This window comes from Mustela erminea, chromosome 8, assembly GCF_009829155.1.
Source record: "Mustela erminea isolate mMusErm1 chromosome 8, mMusErm1.Pri, whole genome shotgun sequence".
Lineage (NCBI taxonomy): Eukaryota > Metazoa > Chordata > Mammalia > Carnivora > Mustelidae > Mustela > Mustela erminea.
In genome coordinates, this window is record NC_045621.1 from 53,390,502 (window position 1) to 53,400,882 (window position 10,381).

Below are 10,381 nucleotides of genomic sequence, written 5' to 3' on the forward strand. Positions count from 1 at the left end.
AATATTTCTCTTGCATTCATATTCTGTATTCCAAATCTGCAATGCTGAGACATGTATTGGATATATCTGCTTTCATCTTTTTCAGCTTAGAAGTGCTTTATTTTCTCCGTGTGTGCCTGACCTCTCTTTGTGCCACTGCACGTCTCCGGTCTCACCAAGTTCTCCGTTCACTACCCTCGGTGAGAGTGATTAATACAATGTTTGTCCATTATAAGGATTGTTAGTAACAAGGTTAAGTGAAAACCTTGTAACAGCACCCCCTTCGAATCACGCCGCACGAGTCAGCTTATTGTCAGATAACAGTTCCTTGTATTTACGGTCTTTCCATTTTTAGCACATGTGACAGTGCTTGGGTTAATCTGAATAAGATTTCAAATAAGATTTTGTGAAACTGGATCACAGGTTTCATGTTCCTTTTAGTCACCAGTTTTGCGATTTGATCAAAGGGTTGTTAAGTTTGACTGCTGTGGTTCAGTCTTCAATTGGGGAAGTTACTGTTATTAGCTGGAGGAAAAAAAGAATGATTAGGCTATTCACAGTACTGGGAGATTGATTTCTCAAAGTGAAAGCCATAGGAACATAGACTTTTAAAAATAATAAGCGTTCATTGCAAAATCATATACATTTAATAATATGCCTAGTTTTCATATTTATGGTCCTGTTTCACTAAGTTATCATCAAAATTTATGAATATGTCTACATAATGCAAGTATTTGTATTCTAGTTACAGAAAGGAAAAATGCTTATTTACAGCTTCTTGTTTATAGTACCTTGCCTTTTCTCTATCATACACTGCTACTTGCAACCTAATGAATGATGCATTTCTCCCCCACACCAACTTTCCTACAATCATCAAATTCCATAACTATTTTATATTATTCTACATAGGAATGCTTATTTTGAATACATGTTAAGGGAAATTAACTCAAGAAAAGACAAGCACTTGATTTTCTTTTTCCTGCTTTTCAGTTAAGTACATACAAGAAATGTAATGAATGAATCAACAGTACATATTTTGATGAAAGCAATGTTCAGCATACAAAACACTGCACATTCAAGAAAAGCCTTGCATTTTTTCCTAACTCATAACCTAGGAAATGAGATTCACAATCTTGTTAGTGTCAGACTATCATCATTCACATTGCTCTACAAATTAAAATCATATATTTAAAAAAAAAATAACAGCACTGCACCTTTGATGTTAACTTTTCTGTTGTTTTGTGTTTTATGAATGAAATTTTCCTCTGGAAGATCCTCAAAGGGATGTGGAAGTCCTCAGGCTTTGTTAATCGAGAAGAGAGACTGGGAAGCTACAAGTCAAGAGCGCGTGCAAGTTGGTCTTGTGACACCGTTTGAATTGCAAGATGCAACATTAAATACTTCTGCTAGCTGAAAGTCAACTTAGGCTATTCTTACAAACCTCAGGCCACAACTGCTGTGTGTGTCATGGAGGTGATGTGTCAGTCCCCAGGGAAAGGGTACAAAGGAAAGTGCACATAAAACTTCCACTCCAGAGGAAAAGCAGCTCTGACACCCCTGACAGAGGAAGTCACCCCTTTGTCCTTCCACCTGGAGGTACAGTGCTGTCCTGGCATGTGACAACAGGTGGAGATTAAAAACAGGAGAAATATCTGGGACAAAAAAATGTCAAAGCCTTGGAGTCGGTTGCAGTCTTAAAGAAAATAACATTTAAAGAGAATCCACGTGATAAGCAACATCAGTTTCAAAGGGGGAAAAGGTAATGAGCAACATATTCGTTCCGAATTACAAAACTTTCAGCCAAATCTATCCTTATAAATCTGAACAGACCTTGGGACGGGCTTTGTGTGGCACTCAGGTTTATCACACGAAGGAAAGGGGCGGCGAAGGTTGTTGTCTTTTCTGATACTCAAATGACAGGCAGTAGCTCTTTTAGGCACATGGTGCTCACAAATTTGAAAAATGTCTCACCAAGATTAGCTGAATCTTTTGAACTCACTTACTGAGATCTACCTGGAGAACTGACATAGAGGAGGTACAGAGAAAAGACGACCACACTAGCAAATCCGTATTTCAGTCAGAGAAAGCTACTGAATCTCTGATTCTCTGTATATTTAAGAATGTGTTCTCTCAAGGCCACCTAGATTTCTCCATTCTATTGGCAATTTCCTACTAGGGACCCTTCCAAAAATAAACGAATTAGAGGACAATTCCAAATACTACTCAGAAGGATTTCAAAACCTCTACTCATTACACCAGATTCTGGTACACAAATTCCTTGGCTTCTGCAGGCATAATCATTCCACAGAATTGCTTTTCCTTATTTGTTAATCCAGGACTATAGCAAATGTAGGATGTCTCATGTGTACTGAGCAAATGTTTTCTCTAGAAAGTAAAAATCAAATTATTTCTTCTATACACAACCTTCTTTTTATGGCCATAGCATGGAAAGCAGTAACAGCCTCATTCGTTAAAACATAATTTACATAAATAACAACAAATCATTTATCCAGTAAGCATATTTATGGACCCCAAATGGAAACACCAAAAGCTGCATTTTAGTAACGAAACATGCACTATTGGGGAAAAAATGCAAGACAGACAGAGCAGTACACCGTACATAAAATGTCAAACATGTCAAAACACTCATGAATACCAACATCTCCCACCACACCACGACCAATTTTAAAGGTTATTTAGGGCTAACACATCTGCAAGTGCAGATTTTACAATGGCAGACTTTTTTCTCAGATATATTAAAAATAAGTCACTAATGTGTCAAATGTTTTTGATGTTGTTTCCATCCATGTGGCCCGGGCACCTTCGGCCCAGCACAGCCGAGAGGAGGGCAATTATACACAACACAGATTCTCAGCATCAAATGGATTCATTATGGATTTCTGGAAGCTTGGTTTTAGCTGTATCAATTCAGTATGCAGGGAGGATAATTAAGCAAAAGATCAAGAAAACAAATGTAGCTATCTTTATTCCTCCAAAATAAAAACCCCTGTTAGGGTCTCCATAATTCAACTTTTCAGAACTTCATTTCAGAAAGGCGCTTTCAGAACATCTCACAAGGCCCCCTTGTCCCCAAGTCACTGATTGTGAATTATTTCCAGATAGCTGCAGACAAGTCCGTTTTATAAAACAAGAAGCATAACACATGCAGAACATACTTATCCTATCCCCGGCCCTCAGATAAGCGAGGCTTAAATTAAATGTCAAAGACTAACAAAATCTATCATATAAGCAAACAGCTGACCTAAATCCACCATATTTTGTTTGTCAACTGTGTATATTCCAATAAATTTTGTAATATAATGAGGCGATCTTTGCCATCCTTTGACCAGACCAAGCTAGATGCAGATAGTCTTCTGAAAAAATATTACTCTCTGCTTGACACTCTAAGTAAAATCTACTTATATCATTTGGTAGACTATGAGAGTAGCTTTAAGAAAATGTTAATAACACTTAAACACCCTGTAGACCACAAATAGAGAAGGAGAAGAAGGAGTAAATGGCTCGTGCACAGCCAGTCTTCACAAAGTGGTCTGCTCAGAACTGTGACTAAGGTGAACTCACTGATGTGCAATTCGGTTTTCCTGTTAGGATATATGGAAGCTGGCTGAAGATCAAATGGTTAATGCAAGGAAATTCTAAGAGCCTGGGGAGGAAAAACTTTTTTTTTTTCTCTTTACTAACTTTAATATGAGTTCTAGGTGACAAACACATGCAGCAGTCATCTCAATCTTTTCTTTCCTTGGGTAGCAAAGCAAGCAACTCAGAACTCCTTCAGGTACTAATGATGAAAAGCAATCAAAATAACTCCACTAAAAAGAAAGCGTTATGATTTCATGTCAGTGCTCCCTTCTGGAAGTCTGAACACACCTGAAATAATCTGTTCAACTCTCAGCAGAAACCCATAGTCCTCTTTAGTAGCCATTGTGGAGAAGGGTCCAGTCCTTCTGGGCCAGCTGTCACAAAACCAAGTCCCTTGGAATTGAGTCTCCTTGTCCTGAGTTTAAATTGCAGCTATGCCACGTACTAACAGGCCAGGATATTTAACAATATTTTTGAGCCTCATCTTCTCATTTGTAAAAATGGAAGGAATAATGGGAACATCACAGGTTAGAGCTAAGAGGATTACATGAGATGAGATCCAGCCTTGCCACATATGGTAGGTAGAAAATTTGTGATGGAGAACCTCGGAAACCAAGGAAGGTGGCCTCCTCTGACAGCTGGTTCTACCTTTCCTATTGGCCTGAATCTTGGAAGGTAGTCCATGTCCCCCTGCTTAAAGATTGTAGCACTCCTTAAGAAACAAGCCAGCTTTCAAACCTTTCAGCGAGAATGGAATGACAGGAGAGGAACCTTTCCATGCCAATGGTTTTGCTCCTTTTAATTCCTTGATGACAAAACGTGAAACTTCTCTGTGGTCCTCAACAGGCCAAGGCTTCCCACACCTAAAGCCACCCTCTCTTTTCATAACCCTTGTGCTGTGCTCTTTACATCCAACTTTCATCTCAGACCTGCCCATCCCACCCCCACCCGCACCCCCACATCCTTTATGCACCCTCTATAATTGCCCTCCTTTATCTCTTCAGTTTTCTTTAAGCTTATCACATTACTCTCCGTGCCCAGAATCCTAGATTTCTCTGGCACTTTAGTCCTCTCCTTCCCACCTCTGCTTGCCTTCAACCCTGGCACTCTGATTAAACACCTCCTCAAGTTTCTCCCTCCTCTTCCATCTCCTCAGTCCCCACTCAGACGAGCATTCACATGTTTCATTATCTTTATTCTCCCTTAACTCTCTCTCTCTCTCTCTCTCTCTCAAAAGCTTCTGCTCCCTTCCTTGTGTTGGGCATACAAATAGGACAGCCCAGCATGTAGTCAGTAGACAATGTGACTTGGACTCCCCTCCCTTCCATGGAGCTTCCCCAATAACTGTTGACTCTCTTCTCAGGCACTAGGTTGCTGAGAGAAAGGAAAAACGGGTGGCTTTATGTGCTCCTTCCTGGGCCCTCACTCATGATCCCCAGCAGGGCTCCAAGCACATAACAGGCGAGGGGATAAAGATATGTGGAACCCCACTGGAGTAGGAGAGAGGCAGTGAGGAGATGGGGGACCAAAAAAAAAAAGAGAGAGAGAGAGAGAGAGAGAGAGAGAGAGAACTGATCACAAAACATCACTGCATTGCTGAAATTCCCTTCTCAGTATCTCTCAGTATAGACATCCTCTCCCCTTTGCTTCCAGCCCAGTCAGGTCCATCAACAGTGGGCTCTCAAAATTTTTTTTAGGGGGGGGCTCTCAAATTTTTTGAGTCAGACCCAAACTCACAAATATATTTTATGTTATAGCCCAAGGAAAGTTCCAGCAAGAAATACTTAAACTTTTCATAGTTTGGCTACTCTGTGCAAAGCACTCATGATTTCTATGCTGTTATTCCTTTATTTCTTGGAAAGAAAATTCTGATCACAACTCACTATATTGACTTTACAAACCATGAGTGGGTGGGGACCCTCGGTTTGAAAAACAGTGACCTACTTGCAGCCTACTGATCAAGAGTCTCTTTCTACCTCCACACCCTTTGTAAAAGTCCAATTGTTTTGAGATAGTCAGCACAATCCTTTCCTGCAAGCTTCCGGAGGCAGAAAATCTTAGCAAGTTCGGGTTCTCTGAAGTCCCTCCGGTACCCGACGGAGTCCTCACTCGTGCAGCAGTCCTTCCATCACCCTCTACTGCCCCGGAGAAATCTCTGACATGTATTTGGGCACTGTATCTGTTAAGACACGTGGCACGTGTCCTGGAAATCCTAGTTTCTCTACACACAAGTTTCTGTAGAAATACAAAGAAAAAGGAGTGAGAGAGATTAACTAGGGGAAGAAGAAACGCGGAGGAAAGCATAGAAGCCAATCTCTCCAAAGATCCCGGTCCCTGTTCGGCGCTCTGTCCAGACCCGCTGAGCAAGCCAAACAGAACTCGGCTAAGCTAAGAAGAGGGCAGCCAGCCACCGGCAGTCGGTGTCTTCAAGGAAGCCAGGAGCGCTCCCCGCGGCAGGCGGAGAGGCAGAGTGGCTGCCCCACCGCCCCTCCGAGAGCGCAGTACTGATGTGGCCACCTGACGAGTCGCTTCCTGCGGCTCCCGGGCCTTGGGCTCAGAACTCGGTCTCCAGGAGATCGGAAAGCGGGGCCAGGATGCGCGCCATCTCTCCCCCGAGCGTGGGAGTTGAGAGCACAAGTGGCACGCGTGTGGCACAGACGTGTGGGTCCCTCTCTCGGCTCTTCCCGCGGTGCGGATGCGCCCTGTCGCCTCTGCCCCACTCTTTTGTTCTCCCCCACAACTGGAAAAAATGGTTCCCCCCGCGTGGTGTGGATGGATGCCCCGTAGACCCAAGGTTGACCACTAACGGGTAGGCGTAGGGGAAGCCGGAGGCGCGCTGGGCCGCACGTGCTCAAGCCCCGACGCACGGAACCTGGCCCAGCGGCGTCGGAAACCTGTTGCCGCCTCCCGCGGTGGGGAACGGGGCAAGGAACAGCTGGGGGTGGGAGGGAAGCAAGGAGCAGCTGGGAAGGGCAGGGCAGGAAAAGGAGGAAAACAGAGAGTTAACCCTGGTGAATTTGTCCTAATGGTTCCGAGGCTCCCCTGGTAAAGTCTTTGGCGCAACGTGCGGAGTCAAACTCTCAGTCTCCAAAACGCAATGGGCAGTGGGAGCGCTTGCATCTCCACATTCACCCTCGGCCGAACCACAAGAAGGCATGTTCTCTTCAGTAATCCTGGGGCCTCGAAATCAGACCACGCTACAAGAGGGCCAAGTGGGAAAGCGGGCGGGGGAGGGTGGGGGGGAGGAGTAAGCGGCTAGAGCCTCGCTCTCCCGAGTCCTCCCGCCGCTGTCAGTTGGGCCGGGAGCGCACTTCTCGGCTGGGAACTAGGGGTGCGGCTCTCCTCCTTACGCCCCCGGAGTGGGGTGGGCCCTGCGCTCCTGCGCTGATGCTCACCCGCCGCTCAAGGAGGCGCCCTCCGACCCTGCCGAAGCTGTACTTTCCCTAAGGAAACGCCAAGATTAAAGTGGGAGAAAAGTCCTTGCGGGACCCAGCGGTCGTTTCCAGTCGTGCTCAGGAGATACACTGAGGGAAAATGGCTTTAAATAACAGCCTTACTGTCCTAAATGGTTACGTGTGATGTCCAAGTAGGGATTTCTAGTAAAATTTAAAAGTAAAAATGAAAAATTGGATTTCTGCGTTTATTTGATTATTAAAATCGAATTGTTAGAAAATGATGACCTTGTTTGGAATTCATATCTTTCTTTCTCAGTAAAGTCAGCCAATACCGACTGAATGCCCCCCACCCCAATTTGGCTATACGAATCGTGATCGCTCTGGTTCCAGTGCTGTCACATGCACGGATCTAAGCAGAACCTCTGCCAAAGATTATTGCACCAGCCGCGCCCTTTTTAGGAGTTGCTGAGATCTCTGGGAAGGAATGATTGGTTGGAGTTGGCTGGGACCCCCCTCAACCCCACCTCTCCTCTGTGGGACTCTAAAATTGAGTCAGGTCCTGGCTTACCGGGTGCACAGGAATTGGATTGTGAGAAACTCCCGGGCGCGCCCACGGAGCGACAGTTCCTGTTCCCGAATAGCGGTGACAGGTGGGGGGGGGGGGGGGAGCCTTAGGAAGATGTCTTAGAGATACATACTCCGTCCCAGACTTCTATTCAAACAGCAAAATAATACTGAAGAAAGTTGCTGAATCCGCGGTACCAAACAGCCTCTTTCCCCCCTCGCGCGTTAATAGAACCTTTCTCCATTTTTAAGGTGGTTGTAGGCACACACGGCCTCCAGACCCGGGCCTGTCTCACCGACAGAGGCGAGGCCGGCCCGGAAGACCCTCAGCCCTCACTCTCCGAGGCCACCTCCGCGCTGCCGCGCCGCGGATAAAAAGGGAAACGGACGTGTGTGCGGAGCTGGCGCCGGGCTTGCCGCGCGAAGATGCGCAACCCGCGACGTGCCTGGAAGTGCTCTGGTGTTGGTACCCTATGTGGGGCCTGTCGAGATAGAAATGTATCCTGTCCTGGAAAGCTCTGTGATCAAAATATTACCATAAAATACAACTTCTCCATCACAGACCTGTTCATATCTTGAAGTGTTCACTACCGACGCCTAGGTTTAAAATATAATTAGATAATTGGATATTCGTGTAGACGCACGGACACCAACAAAGCCAAGAGAGTCTCAAGGCAAAGTGAAATTGAACCTTCAAGTGACATTCTTAAGTTGGCAAGAATATGTGTTTCTCCCCGTCGGGTCCCTTGCACGCTGAGAAATAGTGTCCCGTAAGACTCGTGATTGATATTTTTAGTGGAAGGGGCACCCAAACTCTCTAGAAACGGAGTCGTGCACCAAAAAGAAACACACATGGTAAGGTCATGGGGTGCTGCTGTCACTGCAGGTGCTATCACCTTCCTGGGTCAGGCGCGTCTCTTGTTAGAACCAGAAATGCAAACTTCCTTTTCCTCTCACTATTCTGTCTAACTCCGTCTCTCTGTCTCCCATCCCCACCCCACCTCCCAGCGAAAGATCCCAGCAAGGGTCGCCTGAGCGCCTACAGAGGCTGCGGAGGTCGCCTGGACGGGCGGAGAAGCATAACCCAAGTAGCAGGCAGTAGCTCTGCTCACCCGTGCTTTGAATTAAAGGCATCTCTCCATAAAGCCAAGGCGTTCTAAGCAACCACTCGAAGTAGACACCGTGAAGACTTAAAATGAGACCTTTCAGCGCAGAGAAGTGTATGGTTATATCCTCAGAACAATGATTATGCATTTTCCATAGCTGAAACGATACATAACTTAAGAGGATGTGAGAAGATGAGAGTGAGATGAAGCCTTCATTATAAAGTTTTGATCTCTTTCTAAAGAAGTCCCATGCAACGTCTGGATTTTGCAATGCAGCGTGTCTGTTGCTTTTCCTGGGCTTTACTCATAGAAAGACTAGGGCAGTGTAAGTCCTCAACTGCGCGGATCTCGGAAGATGCAGGAGAGATGCTTGCGAGGTTCTTTCCTCCTACAACCCCGTGCGCAGCCGGTGGTTGGAAATTGACTCGATAACTGTGAAGCAGAAAAAGCACTGGCCACTTTGCAATTTAGAAATTATTTCTGAATGTACGAGCCACCAGTTCAATCTGCACGCGGGCTTGGGAGAGTTCTTCCTCCCTCCTTTCACCCCAAATTCTCTGGAGGCGCCCTACCTACCACCTCATTGGCCTCGGGTGATGCGCAGCCACTTCCTTCAGGGAGAACCTTCGAAAGGGTTCGTTTCTGGGTTCAACTCTCGGGGATTCTGACTCGGAATGTAATTGTCTCGGGGCTAGAGGCACCTGAGAGACGAGCCCTGACGGCTCTGCAGACTCCCAGCATTTCTAAAGAGCTTTCTTTTTCTCTGCTTATTAGTGTGATGCTTTGGTTGGACAGAAGTTGTGAAAATAAAAGGAAATGGCAAGCCCCATCTTTTCAAAAAAGCCAGGAAATTGGATATTTCGCTTATTATTTAATCCCTTTTGTGACCACTACTTTTGTCGCCCCAGAGTTACCTGCAGAGAAACATATCTGGTTAAAATAACCTTAAATTATAACTGAACATGCCTTCTTTTTCTCCCATGCACAAAGCCTGTCTTTAAAAAAAAAAAAAAGGAGGGGGAAGGGAAGCAAAGTAAAAACTACCACCTAAGAACTCTCTCGTGGCAATTTACTGGCAATTTCTAACTTTGCATTTTATAAACAATTGTACTCTCTAAATTTCAGTGCCCCCAGAAACCATCTGTAATTCACTGGGGTCAGCGAAGAAGATGGTCTCCATCTTCTATTAGGAATTTGCCGCAGACCTGAAGCCAATTAGGCAGGACCTTGACTGCCCAAAGACCAGCACCTTGAGTAGAAGGAAGCTCAGACCTTCAGCCGCTGTCTATAGCGTTATTGCTTTCTTTGTTAAAAGTTGGTGATGGGTGGAATCGTGGAAGCTGTGGTATGACTTACTTGTACCAGACCCAGGAGCTGACAAAGAGCTATTTTATAATTTATCTGAAAAACTTTAAAGAAGGAGGTATTATGCTAAAAGTTCAAAGTGTACCTCATCACCATCTACTGAAGGATGACAACAAAAAGTTGTAAGAAACAGCTCTACTGAGTTGTGCTGTATGCCAAGACCACTGACCCAAGGTCCAAAGGGCCCAAAATGCTTGGCCCCTCTTCTTTATTACAACAGTAATAACTAGAGGAATTGGAAAAACCAGAGATAATGTACAACACACTTCAAATCCATGTTAACTTCCTGAATCTTAGAAAGATACTCCCTAAACATTCTGCAAGACAAAAACCTGACAGGACTTCAGACCTTGCAAAAGTTCAAGTTATCTG